This window comes from Delphinapterus leucas, chromosome 16 (genome assembly GCF_059928025.1).
Source record: "Delphinapterus leucas isolate spDelLeu-1000000601 "Yukka" chromosome 16, BTC_Dleu_Yukka2, whole genome shotgun sequence".
In the NCBI taxonomy this organism is placed as follows: Eukaryota; Metazoa; Chordata; class Mammalia; order Artiodactyla; family Monodontidae; genus Delphinapterus; species Delphinapterus leucas.
The window spans coordinates 49486941-49504454 of NC_143144.1; the positions used below are offsets into that span (position 1 = coordinate 49486941).

The 17514-nt window shown below is 43.1% G+C and overlaps 1 pseudogene; it reads right to left on the bottom strand.

Moving 5' to 3' along the window:
• Window positions 1-9260: 9260 nt before the first annotated feature.
• On the bottom strand, window positions 9261-11310 carry LOC149747279 (mediator of RNA polymerase II transcription subunit 6 pseudogene; annotated as a pseudogene).
• Window positions 11311-17514: the final 6204 nt, after the last annotated feature.

Sequence of the window (17514 nt, forward strand, 5' to 3'; positions counted from 1 at the left end):
TTTATTTATTTATTTATTTTCTCTTGACAATAACTGAAGTGTGCTCTTCTTCATGATTTAGTCTGAAGATAATTTGGGCCAGTGATGAGCAATCGAAATGACTGTCACCAGTCCATGTGGCCTCTTAGTTGCCGAATTGGATAGATTGGTCCTTCTGGCCTTGGGCAGCATTTAACACTGCCGGATCCTCCCTTCCCTGGGCCTTAGGGACATGATTCCCTTTGTGCTTCCTGTTTTGCTTCTCCTCAAATCCTTCAGGGCTTCTCTCTCTTCTTTTGCCTAGCACTTATGTTCTGAAGTTTACCCCGAATTTCATGTGCAAACATCTTTTCCTCTTATTTCCCATTCTTTTCCTGAGTGATCTTTTCTCCTCCAATCATGACTTATCTTTATTGTATTGAGTTCAACCAAAATCTGTGCCTCTGGCCTAGACTGTTTAGCAGTGTCCAGTGGCTGGTTTCAATCTGTGTTTGTGTGTGTGTGTGCTACTAATTCAAAAATGAATTTATTTCCTTGAAAAACAAATTTAAACAGATGAATGGCAAACCTCCTCTTGGCAAGTCAAGCTCAATGTGTACAGAACATCATAATTTTGCCCCAAACCAGCTCCAACTCCAACTCCAACCCTTAATCATTATGCAACTACCAGTGCAAAAATGATCAGTCCAGGCAGCACAGTGGAGTGAATAAATTAAGTATTTTGCCTTTTCTGAGTAAAATCTCTCTCACTTTTCAAATGTCACCTTCTTTATGAAGACTTTGGTTCAACCCATCATCCCCTTTTCTGTACTATCTGTGCATTATTCTAGCATTAATTTTAACCCCTTGCTATGCTTCATTTATGTTTCTTTTCTTCTAGAATAGGGGGCCAATAAACTTTTTGGGTAAAGAACCAGAGAGTGAATATTTTAGCCTTTGTGGGCCATATGGTCTCTGTTATAACTACTCAACTCTGTAGTTATAGTGTGAAATTGGCCATAGACAAAACATCAGCGAATGAGTGTGGCTGTGTTCCAATAAAACTTTATTTACCAAAACAGACAGTGGGCTGGATTTGACCCATGAGCTGTGGCTTGCTGCCTGCAGTTCTAGACTGTAGATTCTTCAAGTGTTACTTTTACCTGCCAGATGCTGTAAGAGGCCTGAGGATCCAAAGTCAAATAGGATTCAGTCCCTGACCTCAAGGAGACTACCTGGAAACCAAGCACACCTGCTGTGATGGAGGTGTTTATTAGTCTCCTGGGGCTGCCATAACAAAGTACCATAAACTGGGCAACTTATTGTCTTACAGTTTTGAAGGCTGGAAGTCCAAAATCAAGGCATCAGCAGGGTTGGCTCCTTCTGAGAGCTGTATGTGAGAATCTGTTCCATGCCTCTCTCCCAGCTTCTGGTGGTTTGCGGGCAATCTCTGGCATTCCTGGGCTTATAGATGCATCACTTCAGTCCTCCACCTTCATGTGGCATGCCCCCATCCCTGGGCCTGTGTCTCTTCACATAATCTTCCTTCTGTGCAAGTCTGTCTCTGTGTTTAAATTCCCCCCCCCCCTTTTTTTTTTTTAGATGTTGGAGGTAGGAGTTTATTAATTAATTAATTTATTTTTGCTGTGTTGGGTCTTCGTTTCTGTGTGAGGGCTTTCTCTAGTTGTGGCAAGTGGGGGCCACTCTTCATCGCGGTGCGCGGGCCTCTCACTATGGTGGCCTCTCTTGTTGCGGAGCACAGGCTCCAGACGCGCAGGCTCAGTAGTTGTGGCTCACGGGCCTAGTTGCTCCGTGGCATATGGGATCCTCCCAGACCAGAGCTCGAACCCATGTCCCCTGCATTAGCAGGCAGATTCTCAACCACTGCACCACGAGGGAAGCTCCATAAATTTCCCCTTTTTATAAGGACACCAGTCTATTGGATTAGGGCCCATTCTAATAATCTCATTTCAACGTGATTACCTCTAAAGACCCTGTTTCCAAACAAAGTCATACATCCTGAGGCATTGCAAGTTAGGACTTCAACATATTGTCTTTGGGGGAACACAACCCAACCCACGACAAGGTAAGTGTATTTATGGTGCACCTGAGGTGAGGGAGAGCCATCCTCTCCTTACCATCCCGGACGGTGGGAGAAAAGGAAAAAGAAGGCACACAAACCCCCCACAACACTTGGCCTGGAAGGATGGCTAGTATCTTGCTAGACTGAAGAAAAAGGAAAGAGAAATCCAGGCTGAGCCAAGGCACAGGGGGAAGATTGTAAAGCACATATATTGAATAATTATCCTGTGCAGCTACAAGATGGTGAAGTTGGGGGAAGGGGCTCACACTGATGTTAGAAAGATAAGCTGGGGCAAGACTAATGGTGTGCAGGCTTCAAGAGATGTTTGCACAATGTTGAGTGAATGAACTAATGAAGTTAAAAGGAATGGTGGTGACTCATTGGCAGCCATGAATCCCTTCTCGGTCAATGTCGGGGGGCTCCCTCACTGTTCCAAGTGCTCATTAGCATCTGGGCTGTTATCCTGAAGCTCCTCCAATTGGCAACGTTTGCTTGGGCTCACAGCTCCCTATAACTTTTGTGCTTCTGTGTCTACTAGCAGAATTCAATGACAATGTAAATGGAGGTGTAACTCATAAGCAAATGTTCTCCCACGTAAATCCGTCACACTTTTCTTTCACTAATAAAAATGGCCAACAGCTGTTGAATGTTTATTCAGCACCAAGCGCTTTTCTAAGTATCTTATATATTAAGACATTTAATCTGCTCGTGCCTCCATGAGATGCTATTATCCCCACTTAATATATGAAGTAATTGAGGCTCAGAGTGATGAACTGGCCCCATGTAATCTAGCTGGTGGATAACTGACCTTTAACCATTAGGCAACACTTCCTCTCTCTGTCTCCCCATTCTTGTCTCTCCATGGCCCATCTTGGATGAATTAACCTGCTTTTGTTTGCCTCCACCTACTAACAATTAATATTTGACATTCTGATTCTTCTCTGTTTCCCTGTTCCTCTTTTCCTCCCGTATCTCATGCTTTTCCCCACGCCTTGGCCTCTCTCTCACTCTTTCTTGACTTACTGGCTTTCCTACTTTTGGTGTCAGCCATAGATCATTATTTTAAAGGACTCTATCTCAACAGTGACCAAATGCTTACCAGCTGCATATAAAAACGCAGCCCCTACAGATCTGATAGCTAATCTACTCCCATGTTTAGGAAGGTGTGCAGCGGCTTACATGTTCAAATATAAAAATATGAAATGTCTTTGGAGCCATGTAAGTTCCATTAAAGAGGATCACAGCGATGCTGAGAATAACAGACTTTGAGAACAGAGTGTACAAAACACTCCCGTATCTTGTGCTGGTAGCATAATTTTCTGGATTACTGTTATTCTGACATTACCCACATCTGCCTTTATTAGCACATATTGTTCAGTATTGAAGCCTGAGCATATTTTCCTAAATTTACCATTTCTGATCCTATGGTAGGAATAACTCTAGAGAGAGCTCGTGGCTGATCATCCAACAGTGGCTGGCTGGAATAAAGGCCATGAACTTTGCTCTGAGGCAAGCTTTGGAATTTTAGACAAATAAGTCTTGAGAGGAATTCTGGGATGATGGTGGGAGGGAGGAGGGGTGACAATGGGGCCATTTTCAAAATCATTACACTGGATTAAGTTAGACTTTTCCTATAAAGCGTCCTTGAGGTGCCCTAGCTCTCTTTTCTGGTAACTTTCTTGGATAGAAAATAAACAGAGGACTTTTGGCTCCTGACCACCGCTGCACCTACAGAAAGCAGCTTTTTAGAACTTGCGAGTGGCTGTGTATGTATGAGGGTGCGTGTTTGGCAGGAATTTTCTGAAGAGGCATGAAGCCCTACTTTAATTCCCATGGATGCTGCTTGTTCCTCAGAATGGAAAATGTTCTATTTTTGGCCACAAGAATATTTCTGAGGGAAAAAAAAAATTAAACAAAGCATGGTAACAAGTTCATGTGTGTAGTTTTTGGAGTTTGAAGAAGTTTTGAGTTTAATGCATTTTGGGAGCGGGGAAAGCAGCTTCTTGGAGGCACTGGTCTCCGAGTGATAAGAACCTCTCAATTTGGATTCCTGGGTTAGGACGGGAGGGTTCTGGGCAGCAGAGAGCCTGCATGGGTGGGTCCCAGCTGAAGCCGTGAAGGCTACAGCTTGGTCTTTGATTGTAGGCAGGCTGGCTGGTGAGCAGAAAAATGCCTTTTGCACCTGAAAAAGGAAAACACTGAAAAAGGCATTGTCCGCCCATCATAAACCTATCTTGGATCACAAGATAACACTCACCCCAAAGCGAGGCAACTGTGTTGGCACCCCTGCCTTAGTGATACAGTTGGCCACGAGCCTTTTAGGGGAAGGACGTCCAGGGGGCAGATTTCCAGCAGAGTCTGATCTCAAGGCAAATCAATGGTGGGGGGGCAGCTACATGGTGAACGAAAACTTTCTTGGCCTTTCCCCCAGCAGATACCTTTCCAGGAAACAGCTTTCTGCTGCCATAACCTCTTTGGCTGCTGTGTGACATCCTTGATATGAAAAGTGAGAAAGCAGACCAGCACGTCATCAACCAGCACCTCTTAAGGAGCATCGCCTGTTGAAGGCTGTCTTTTCACATGAGCCCAACAACACAGCCCAGGGGTCAATGGGAAGATCTTGAAGGAGAAGGGACCATTTTGCAGAAGTGGTTGGAGCGCCTGGCAGGAGTGATCAGAGAATCTGTAAAATCCTGGTTTGCCCTGGAAATGGAGCTGCGCCCTTTGGCTATGATTAAGAAACACAGGCTTGTTTAGAGGGAGCCATGTAATCTGATGCCCTGAAGCGCAGCCTGGGGTTTTCTCTCCCCATTGTGCTGTTGAAATATTCTTGAATTCCAGTTGGTTGTTTCTTCCATCTGCTTTAAACCTAGCCCTTGGGTACAGATGCCCCCGTGCTTCTGGGTAACATTTAATTCTTGGTAGGAAGGGCTGTTCTTTTCTCATGAAGAGATTTGATATCTATTCGAGTTAGGAAATGAAGTGCTGGTGAGAAGACCTGTTATTACAAGTTCCTGAAGCAAAGTATTTCTGAGGAGCGCCGTTCTTGAAAGTAGCTCTGAGTCCATGCGATGTGTTGTGAGCTTGGGAATTTTTCTTCTTGACTGCAGTCTTTTGAAACATGTGCTCAAGCTTGTGGAACTTGCATTGTATTGGTTCAGAAATGTATACAGGCGGTGACGGCAGGCACTTTTCCTTGGAGCCAGCTGGATTTCTTGTGCCTTTATGTTCATTTATTCAACACATAGGTACAAAGCACTTAGTACGTGCCACGCACGAGGGCAAACACAAGAGACACAGTCTCTGCCGATGTAGTGTTTATAGTCTGAGAGACAGACAGTACATAATATAGTCTCATCCTGAGAAGTGCTGTGAAGAAAAAGAACAGGGTACTGAGAGAGAGAATAATGGTAGATATGCTTTAGAAAGGGTAGGCAGGGATGACCTTTCTGGGAGGGTGACATTTAAGTTAATATCAAAGGAAGAAGCCAGTAACGTGAAGAAAGGAGGATGGGGATAGATTTTCAGGTGGAAGAAACAGCAAGTGCAAAGGCCCGAAGGTGAGAAAGCTAAGTATGTCTGAGGAAAGCAAATAATACCTGAGACGAGTGGGAGCAAAGTGATTGAGGATGAGAAAGTCCTGAGATGAGTTTGGAGGGTTAGCCATTGGGCTGGATCACATGGCATCTTTAGGTCGAGAAAAGGAGCGTAAAATTTATCCTGAGTGTTGGAAAGCCACTGGGGAGCTTGAAGCAGGGGTGTGGCAGGATCTCTCTTACAGTTTTGAAAGAGCACCAGCTGCTGTGTGGAGAATGGATGAGGGTGAAGGCAAGAGTGGAAAAAAGGAGGTTCCAGAAGCTTTAGAGAGTTCCCAGCAGAGCTAGGTTCTTCCACGTCCAGCCCCAAACCCTCTGTCGCTCTATGCAACCCATCCCGTTGACCTTTGGTTTTACACTGTCAGTCTGGCTTACACCCTATGTTAAAAAAAATGATTTTCAAAAACGTAAAATTTTGACTCTTAGGAAACATAAAAGGAACACAAATCAAAGATTTTATTTAACTCGTTAATTAATGAGGGAACCAATAAGGTGTTATGGGCTGCTCAAAAACTGTCTAAGAAGTGGGGATATTTACAGGCAAGTTAATAAAGAAATGTTAGAAGAAGATTACTGAGTCAAATATAAACTGGTTAGTGCTCCACAGCCCATAAATCTTAAGGGTTATCTGTTCCACTGGACAGAGATTATTTGCATCTCCACCAGACAAAAATCTATAAGATTTTCTTCATGAAGGCAGGGACCTTTAAGTCAATAGTAAATCGTAAGATGAACTGAGTGCATTCTCCTAGAAAAGGGGCCTTGGTGGCTTTGGAAAGATGTGCCACCCCCTCTTTTTTGGGGCCTTATTTCTAAGTTTGGGGTATTTTTATGACTATTTCTTAGAGCAGCAATCACTAGGTAAAATACCTTTGTTAAGATGTTTATAGAAAACCTAGGGAGAGAGAGCAAAATGAGTAAGGGATGGATCAATTGAATGCAACCCCACCTTCCCCAGAATGAGCTGGAATTCAGTCATTTATCAGACATATATGGAGCCCTGACCATGGATACACAGAACCCCGGGTGAAGCTGTGGGAACACAAAGCTTCACACAAAACAGTTCCTGCCCTGTGAACCTCATGGTCTAGACAGGGTGACAGACACATAAATGGGTGCATTCCAATCCATTGAAATTAGGGCCAAATAGGGACCTGGCGATTGTGTGGGCGCCAGAGAAGGGAGTGGGACCCTCACCCTGGGGAGTCAAGGGCACTTCCCAGAGAAGGTACATTTGAGCTGTGTCTTGAAAGATGGGACAGTGTTGCCGGGTTGAGAAGCAGGGAAAGCCATTCAGGCAGGATGTCAACTACCCACCTGAGAAATAGCGCGGATGCGCGTCAAGAGATTCACCTTTTTGGTTATGGCAGATTTTAAAATTTCTCCTCCATTCTCACTGCTAGTAGCAGAATTCTAAGATTCTGTGGGGCAGGGAGGGAAGGGGGGTGGAAAAGGGAAGGAGAAGTGGAGTCTCTTGGGCAAGCTTGCAAATTTTTCTTTAAATATTAGGTCAAAGTCTCTATAAAAACCCTATTTTAAACTTTTGGAGAGACTTTGAAGTCCCAGAGAAGCAGGAGGTCAATGAGGGTGGCTTTGATATCTTAGGGTGTTGTTTTAACAGCTGCTTAAGGCAGTTTAAACAATAAGAACTTATGTGGTTTGGGATGCGTCCCTGATAGTCAGCTCTAGCCAGAGTGAAATATCACTGCATCTGACAGCAAGAGCAGTTGGCTTTAATTTTAGAAAGAGTTCAAGCCAAAAAGTTCTCTAAAACCCAAGAGAGGAACTTCTAAAGAGGAAGGTTGCTCCTAGAGAATGTGTTTGGGGGTGAAAGATGAATTGAGTAGGGGACAAATAATCTTAACTTGGTTTTTGGAGGAGCCCAGGGGTTGTCCATTCCTGAATACTTCTCTTAAGGTGGATTTAACCAAGGCTCTTTGTTGGCACCTGCCATTTGTGAAGGAGTCTCCATGGGGTGGATTAGCATCTCTAAGGAACACTTGGATAACACAATGGGAGTCCAACCAATTTAAAATTTCTGGGGATTGTCAATGTGCTTCAATTAACACTTAATTTGTTTCCCTGGTGGACACTTTCAGCCTTCTTAATTATTTCCTCTGACTCTGTCCCTGACTGGATCTTCTCCACACTGGGGAAGAGCATGCTGAGGAGTCCTAGGACAAGCAGTAATGAGCTGCCTGTGGATCAGACTTCCAGAGATTCTGGGAAGGCCTGCTCTGGAGGCCCTATATGGACAGCATGCCATGTTGCTGCTGTAGCTGCTGGTGATGATGGCGCTGGTGGTCCTGGTGGTAGTTGTGGTGGTGATGACATTAGCTAACATTTGAAAAGTAACGGTTATATGATAGGCACCCTGCTGAGCATTTTACACCCATTCTCAGGTGGTAGGTATTTCAGTCCCATTTTACAGATGAAGAAACTGAAGCTCAGAGGCTTCAGTAACTTGCCCATTCATCCATCCATCCATCCATCCTCTAGGTCTTTGGTTTCCATCAAGATCCCCACCTCCTAGCAATTTGTACAATCGTGTATTTCAGCCTCTTTCCCCATAGGCAAAAATTGACTAAAAACATAGAAGTGGTTTGTAGAGAGCTACTTTTTTTTTTTTTTTTTTTTGCGGTACGCGGGCCTCTCACTACTGTGGCCTCTCCCGTTGCAGAGCACAGGCTCCGGACACACAGGCCCAGCGGCCATGGCTCATGGGCCCAGCCGCTCTGCGGCATGCGGGATCCTCCCGGACCGGGGCACAAACCCATGTCCCCTGCATCGGCAGGCGGACTCTCAACCACTGCGCCACCAGGGAAGCCCTAGAGAGCTACTTTTGGTGAATGGGCCAACAGCTAGCTGACAGATGACTGTATCATCCCAGTCAAAAGACAAATTTATCTTCTCAAAAATATTGCCTTGGGCATCTTATACCAATCTTCCAAGGACTTCCATTTTCCACAGAATAAATACCAAATGTTTCTGCCTGGGCAGTACATACCAGTCCACTCTGCATATCACTCTTCGTGGGAAGGGTTTGAGTACTTGCTTGCTACTGCAGTTGGGGATTGTCTGTGAAGTATGTTGTTTGCTTCTCTAAAGACGTGCCACCACTACATCTTTTCTAAAGAAATGCTTGGATTCATTAATAAAATAAAATGAAATGAAAACAAAACTGCAGGAGACCACATTTTGACAGCACATACACTCAGACTGAATGGTTGGAGAAAAGATTGGCATGGGTCCTTGCACAAAGATAACCTGACGGGTTTTATATGTTCATTTTTGGAGTAGCATCTGCGTGAAGTACTTCAAAACAGTTAGCTCTGTGAGTGAGGTGCATGTGTAGAGGAAGAAACTTGATACAATGTCCATGCACAGACAGTTAGCCTTCTGCAATAATGAACTTTTCTTGATAAATTGTTGTCCTCAAACTGCTTAAATTTTTTTTTGCAATATGTACATATCTTCATATATGTATATATGTATATACTTTTTTCCCTCTATATACAAATACACAAGTGAGTGGGTGGGCTGCCCAAGCCCACTGGGGAAAAAGGTACAAAAGGTGCATAAGGAAAGTTCAGTTAGAAAGCATGAAGGGAGTAACCGTCTTTCTTAAATAACAGGCACTTTCCATTCAGAGAAGAGGACCACGACAAGGTGTTCTCGTGTTGAACACATCTGCCATGAATAGGAGGGAGGTACAAAAACAGGGAAGAAGATGGGACTTCCTTGGTGGCACAGTGGATAGGACTTCATGCTCCCAATGCAGGAGGTCCGGGTTCCATACCTGGTCAGGGAACTAGATCCCACATGCATGCCGCAACTAAGAATTTGCATGCCGCCACTAAGGGCCCACGTGCCACAACTAGGGAGTCAGCGATCCGCAACTAAGAAGCCCTGGAGCTGCAACTAAGGAGCCTGCCTGCCACAACTAAGACATGGTGCAAATAAATAAATAAATAAATATTAAAAAAAAAAAAAAGGAGAAGAGAAGGCACATCAGCTTCTCTTTTGTCCTGCACTCACGGGCATCTTGCTTGTTCTCAGGGAGCCTTTTGTGCTCACTGTCTGTGGGATGTTCTTTGGGGTATCCACCTTCGATTTTACACCTTTGATGGTAGGTTCTGACTCCTTCTTTGTCCCGACTACTGGGATAGGTTTTTCTCTAGATCTTGGCTGCACAAATTTGGGTGGAAAATTTTGTCTAAGTTCCACATGTTGTCTCTGGAAAATAGAGCTTGTTCTTCTTTTCTTTGGATTTAGGTTTGGCTTTATCTTTTTTTTTTAAGCAGTCCTTGAAGTGCCATCAATAACTTACAGATGGATGATACTGACAGTATGACATGGCTCCATCAAAAGCAGACTGAATTCTGCCCACTGCAGTGAGCATATTGGAGTTCACAGCTGATCCCAAGTCTCTTGCCTGCGAGCTCATGCCAGCTGTAACTTGTTAGCAATCAGCTAGTGGGATGATGTGGGTAGGGGGCTGCCCCTGCTGCTTCCAGGAGCTGAAAAGAATAGGCTCTTGGGCATGCAAAAGGATGTTCCATCTTTCCCACGTCAATCGTCTCATTTAAGAATTCTGGTGTTTCCAAATTTCCAACAGATATTAATCTTCAGGATTCAGAGATGAGAAACCAGAATTCCCAGGAATTCTTAGGAATTCCCCAAATCCTAAGTGATTCTTAAAGTACTTCAACGTTCTTCACATTCTTTACTTATGATCATGAATATCTAAGAAAATGTATTTAATAAATAAGAAACATTAGGTTTAGTAGTATTTGCAAGGAACTATAGCCTATAGTAAACATTCAAATGCTTGAAAATGCCAGTAAATATTATTAGGTAGTATTTAAATAATGTAACATTGGATGTCCCAGCAAGTTTAATAGCACAATAGAATCTCATGTTGAAACTGCCAATTTAAGAACTACTTTACTTCCAAAACTTTTTAATTTTTAGTATACTCATAGAATTTTTAATAAAGTATATATGCATATAAATTTATTACTGTTACTTTTTTCCCCAAAACAACTCACCATTGACAGCTAACAGGACAATGAACACACACTTATAACATGGCAACAGCTACAAAGAAAGATCAGCTGACTGGATGGGGACAGTTTCCCTCCAACATGAAGCTGGTCCACTTTCCTGAAATGTTGGCCTCAACCCTTGGCTGCTTGTGTCAGCTGTTTGCTCTTGCTTTCTACTTGATGTCAGTGGATTCCTTCAAACGTCTCTTAGTTGATTATTAGGCTTTAGTTTTCTCAATGTAATTGTAATATTTTCCCCATTTTCTCAATTTCTTGACCAACTTTTGTTGGGGTTTGGGATTCAGAAAAAACATAGTGATTTCTAGAGATATGCTGGGAAGAAATTCCCTCATGGAAACACTGAAGTTTTCCAATGTTAGTTTCTCTATTCTGTCCACTTCTTTATTATATGTCCAGTCTTGGAAGGGATCATTCTTTCTGGGAGCAATCCAGGACACCACCACTCTTCAAAATGGGGACTGCAAAGTGGGAACTGTCAACTCAAAAATCTCCAGTAGCCGATCTTGGATATTCACGCTTGCCATTACTCAATTGTGTTTGTGGGGTCTTCCTCCAGTCAAAATGTAAAAGCTGAACCACAACAGGCAGGGGAACTTCATAACTGGAATGGGTTAGTGTATAGCATCCATCTGGAAGCCCTGTGGGTCTTTGATGAAAATGGCTACATTCAAGCTATGTTGAAAACCTTGATGTTGGTTAGCTCATTTTTCATGGAGTATAGAATAAAAATATGGTGAAGAGTAAGAGTGTCAGACCACCTGAGATGAAATCCTGGCCCCAACTAGTTGTGGGACGCTGAGCAGTTTGCTTAACTTCTCTAGACCTCAGTTTTCTTGTCTGTATCAACCTCACAGATCTTTGGGTATATAAGGATTTAATGAGATAAACGTTACAGGGGGTGTCAAGATGAAATGAGACAATGCCCTGGCACATGCTAACTATGAACTCAGAGGACCCTGCTGTTGTGTTTTGTTTTGTTTTTTCCGGGAAAGAGCACATGCGGTTACTGAGAACACATCTTGCCAGCACTTCCATTCATCATCCAGAGGTCTAGGTGCCCGCGGCGAGGAGACAGGCAGGGCTGGTTATGGTTCAGAGCCCTGCGGTCTGTCTCGGCTCTGTACATTTCTCCAGTGTCGTTGCTATGCTCAGGCTGAAGCCCTCAAACCAAGTCCAAAAAATGGTGCTGGGAAAGGATCTTACGTCTGCTAACTCTTCATCTTGACCCGTTATAGGACTTCCTGGGGCAGTATCGGACTTAAGCATTGTTATGAAGGCACCAGCAGGGGACGGGCTGAAGAGATCAAAGTCTGGGCAGCCTTGAGGCCAATTAGAGAGCAACGCATGCCCCGGCGCCCAGGGCAGACCACTGGGGTCTTCTGCCCATGCTCTTCTTGCATATTTTAGGCTGTTGGTACAGGTTTTATAAGAGAAAGGGCCACCTGGGAAGAGTTTGTCTTTCTGAATTTATCTTAAAAAGATATAGGACTCTCAGATATGGTCACAGAATCTGATGTCAGAGCCCCCTGAGTAGTTTGTTATGGGGCAGTCAGTAAACAGTTTGCACTGGAGTATAGTAGAAGGTTCTAGGTTAAGAGTATTAGTGTAGACTTTAGCATATCTAAGTTTAAAAAACACCTTCTTCTTTTACTAGCTGTGTGACTGAATGAGTTACCTATTATCTCTCAGGTTCTGTTTCCTTGGTTATAAAATGGGGATAATAATTGTACCTACCTCATGAGGTTATTCTGAGGATTATATAAAATACGTTAAGAGCTCTCAAGACAGATCCTGGAACACAGTAAACCCTCCAGAAATATTAGCTTTTTAAAATTATTACAGTTGAGTCAAGGAAGTGTACAAATCCTCCTTGACATACACAAATGTTGCATTCCTGAATGGATCAAAAGGAATTTTCTCATAAAAAATACGGTAAAGCAGGGAGTGAGATGAGTTTAGTCACCCTTCGGGACATAGTTTTCTACTGTCCTGGCCTATATTCATTCACACAGCATGGTGTTCTGGACGTGGGCAGCAGGAGAGGCGGAGTGGGGTGAATGAGAAGTAGGGAGGAGTAGAAGGACCCTCTGAGTAGGATGTGGATGAGGGAGCTGTAGGTGGTGGGATGCCTTCTCAGCACCCCCAGAGGTTGATGGCTGGGCAATCTCCTTCAGCCTTTTCTTATCAGTTCTTTAAATTATTCCAATCCTGGTCTAGTCAAGATCGTTAAAAGAGACTCTTGAGTGGTCGTTCATGAATAAGGCTTTTAAACAGCACCCCAATTCACCACCTGCAATGCCTTGTTAGCAAAAAATGTCTTTGAAAAGACCCAGTTTATCAGCAGTTGATCAAATCAATACCAGTGATGAGACCTCAGGGAATGCAAACATCACCTTTCTCAAGGGCTAGATGGAACATTATTCTTCAACGATGTTCTGACCAGATTCTGGAAGAGATGGAGAATCCCAAAAGACCTCATTTTCTGACCCATCCTTACATTTCTGATCCATTAGCTTTTAAAATGAAATCAAAAGAAATGCGACACTAGAAGCTTCCAGGGCCTTTTTCTCAGGCTACATCATGAACACTGCTGAGCTGTTCCCACCGCTCGAAGAGCGTGCAATCAGTAGTCTCTGGCTATAGACAGCTCTTAGGATGTCTTCCCAGATCCTGATGGACTGCCACCCCCAGAGGGAGGGATGGATTCCCAGCACCCATGTACATTGTATGACCTCCCCCTTCCTGGAATGATTTCTGATTTGGTGCTTGCATGATAATAGTAAAGTTCACAGTAATAATAGTAGCTATTTTGAGTGCCTTCTCTGTGTCAGGCACATCACTAGATACTTAACATTATTTCCTTTAAACCTCAAAACCAGTTAAGTATCAATATCCCTAGTTCACAGATGAGGATAGCGGCTTGGAGAGGATCATTCTTTTCCTGCTAAAAATCAATGGAATTGAGGTTGAAACCTTGGGCCGTTTGACTCCAAGCCCTTTCCTTTTGACTGCTAAACAGTGGCTTAAATGGATATGGCCATAGCATCAACTCATTTTCAATGATCAGAGCAACATGTAGATGTGTGAGCTGGGTGACCCTCTTCTTGACACCAGCTGTGCCCTGACAGTTTATGCTGATTATAAATCTCTCTTGGTTCTCTTTCTAAGACAGATATTACACCCTTATTTTGGTCTCCTGTCTGCAGCACCGTCAGCTCTTGCCTTGGGTTTATGATAGATGTTTTTCAGTTGGCATTATAAACTTGTCATTATTGGTTGAGAATTGACCCTGGAATCAGATTCAAACCACATTCTTACTACTTACTAGGTCTGTGACCCTAGGAAGTGGCTTAATTTCTCTCAGCTCTTGCATCTATAAAGTGGGGGCAGTAACAGCACCTAACTCATAGGACTATCTCGAAAAGGAAATAAGGTAGAGTGCTTTGGAGAGCAAATGCTTCATAGACTTGTGGTTGCCAAGAGGGAGGGAGGTGGGGGGTGGATTGGGAGCTTGGGATGAGCAGATGCAAACTATTATATGTAGGATGGATAAACAACAGGGCCCTATTGTACAGCACAGGGAACTATATTCAATACCCTGTGATAAACCATAATGGAAAAGAATTTTAAAAAATATGTGTGTGTGTGTATAACTGAATCACTTTGCTGTACAGCAGAAATTAACACAACATTGTAAATCAAACATACTTCAATAAAATAAAATTTTAAAAACCTCTGTCAAATAAAAAACAAAACAAAACAAAGAAAGAGCAAATGGCTCATGTTAGGTGCTTAATAGAATTATTCAAACTTGGGAGCGTTCCCTGGATATTACTTATAACTAACAAGTTTACACACTGCACATTACAATCTCTCATTCCCTGCCTTGGTTTGATTTTTAGACAAATATTTATCGAGTGTTTACCATATGCACACACTGTACTGAGGGTCATGGACACAGAGAAGAATAAAACACCGCTGTGGCTGCCCTCAGGAAATGGATGGTGTGGTGGGGTAGACAGACTATAAACATACCTGCAGCGTCACGTGCTGAGAATGCAGGGTTCATGAGGAGCCTGGCAGAGAGGAGCATGGTTAACCTGGCTGTACAAGAAACGAAAAGCAGGTCTTCCCTGGTGGCGCAGGGGTTGAGAGTCCGCCTCCTGATGCAGGGGACACGGGTTCGTGCCCTGGTCCGGGAAGATCCCATATGCCGCGGAGCGGCTTGGCCCGTGAGCCATGGCCGCTGAGCCTGTGCGTCCGGAGCCTGTGCTCCGCAACGCGAGAGGCCACAACAGTGAAAAATCCGCGTACCGCAAAAAAAAAAAAAGGAAGAGCAAGAGTTAGCTACACGCAGAAAAATGGGAAAGAAGTTCCACACAGAGAAGTAAAAGGACATGGAGGTGGGAAATGACAATATGAGTGTTTTCTTTAAAAATTATTTTATTGAGTATAGTTGATTTACAAAGTTGTGTTAATTTCTATTGTATAGCAAAGTAATTCAGTTATACATATATATACATTCTTTTTCATATTCTTTTCCATTATGGTTTATGACAAGATATTGAATATAGCTCCCTGTGCTATACGATAGGAACTTGTTGCTTATCCATCCTATGTATACTAGTTTGCATCTGCTAATCCCAAACACCCAGTCCCTCCCCGCCATGAGTGATTTTTTGATGTTAGAATATATATTTTAAGCTAGGAAATGAGGCTGGGGACCAATGTGAAGGCATGGACTCTATTCTGTAGGTCATTTAATGGGGAAATTGCAGGGTGGAGGGTGGGTTTAAGAGGAGTAGGGCAGAGGTCAGGACTGGAGCAGGGAAATTAGGTGGGAGGAAGAGACAAAATGGCCCAGACTAAAGTGGTCAAGGTAGGATGGAAAGGAAGGGAGGAATTAAAGACATATTCAGAAGGTGAGATTGCAGGACCTGTAATTGAATGGAAATGGAGAGTGGGAGGGAAAGGAGTCTTGGACGATTACCCTTCACTGTGGTAAATCTTGAGTGAATGCACTCCCTCCGCTGGGAGTTTTCATTCTAGAGGGTAATTCTTTTCCCATGCTTTCAGAAGGATCAATTAGACAATCGTATATGCTTCTAATGTCCAGTAGAGAAACTACCTGAGGAATTGAAGCCAGTTCTAAGCAATCAACTTTAAAAAGTCAGCAGAGAGATGATAGCACTTAGCGTCTCTGCATCTCAGTTTCCCAATCTGTAAAAGCAGGGCTTGCTTCATTGGATTGACATAAGGATTAAATGAGCCAAAGCTTTCATAACAGTGTCTACCATCAAGCAAGCACTCAAAACATGTGAGCTGTGGTTAATATTGTTGTTGTGACCATGATTCATTTTATAGCACAGCCTCCTGAATCTCACTACCTAGGTTCAAATCCAAGCTCTGTGCAAAATTGATTAAAACATTACTTAACCTCATTACGTCTCAGTTTCTATTATGGGAACAATAATAGATGGTAATACAAAAAGTGCCTATCTCATAGGCTTGTGTGCAGATTGAATGACAGACTGTATATTTGATATGTAGCATGGGTCCTGGCATATAGAAAGAAGTCAGGAAATGTAAGCTACTGCTGTATTTCTTGGTGTGTGCTAGGCATTTCTGTGTATGTGCTGTAATTTCATTTTCCCTGTATCCAGTTCAATAGGTAGGTGACATGATCCCCACCTTACAGATAAGAAAATTGACACATGGGGAGGTTAAATACCTTGTCCAAATTCATATACTGCTGTAGCTGAGCTGATATATGCTATTCTATTAGAACACCTTGATACTTTTAGAATCTTTAGGAAGTTCCTTTAGGCCCATAGCAAAAGGAGTTTTCAGTTGCACCCAGTTCATGTCTATATTGATTTCTACCAGAAGGGAATTAGAATCATCATGAAAAGTTAGAGCTCGAAAAAAAAAACAAACAAACAAACAAAAAAGTTAGAGCTCAAAGTAACTTTATTGAGTATCTGGAAAGGTGAATTGCAATCCTGTGTTAGTCCCCCTATCTGTTGTTAAAAGTAAAACAAAATAAACAAGAACAACAAAAATCCAATATATAAAACTTAGGCCAAAAGCCAATATGAAAAACAGGTACTTGTGGATCTCTGCTGCCGGGAGGAGAGGTGAGGAGGTCAAGCCTTTGCCCTCACCTTTTATAAAGGGCTCCACAAAGCTCCAAGGGACACACTTTGAAAACCACTGATCAGAAAACTCCTTCTTTGACTGATGAGGAAACCGAGGGTAAAGGAGTAACACGATTTTTCAATGCCAGACACCAAAGACTCACTGAATCCAAAGTTAGTAATTCCTCCTGTGGTTGTCCCAGCTGCTTAGTCACTGGTGTTGCCCCCATGTTCTCCACAACCACTGGCCCCCCGCCCCCCAGTATACTCTGCAGGGCCATGACGAAGTTTCCCAGCAACTTCTTTGTCAGTGAAAGCCTACGTTAATGTTCAGAGTAGTGATACTTCATTTCTGTTTTATATTTTTCTGTGCTTTCCAAATCTTCTATAATAAATATGTATTACTTTTATAATCAAAAAGAAAAAATTCTAAAATGTAAAGTTGGTTAACAGGAAAGAGGTGATTTGTATGCCAACCAGCGAGTAATCCCAAGTTTGTGGACTTCTCTTGTCTTTTGTTTTCTCTGAGTGACTTGCTGCAATGACTTTGGATTGGGTCGGGGTCGGGGGTGGTTGTCCCAAAGAGATATGGCGCTATTCTGTGAAGGTGAGCTTGCTTTCTATTTGTTTATTTTTAATGCTGCCCCAAATAAGGCCAAGCATTAGAGACC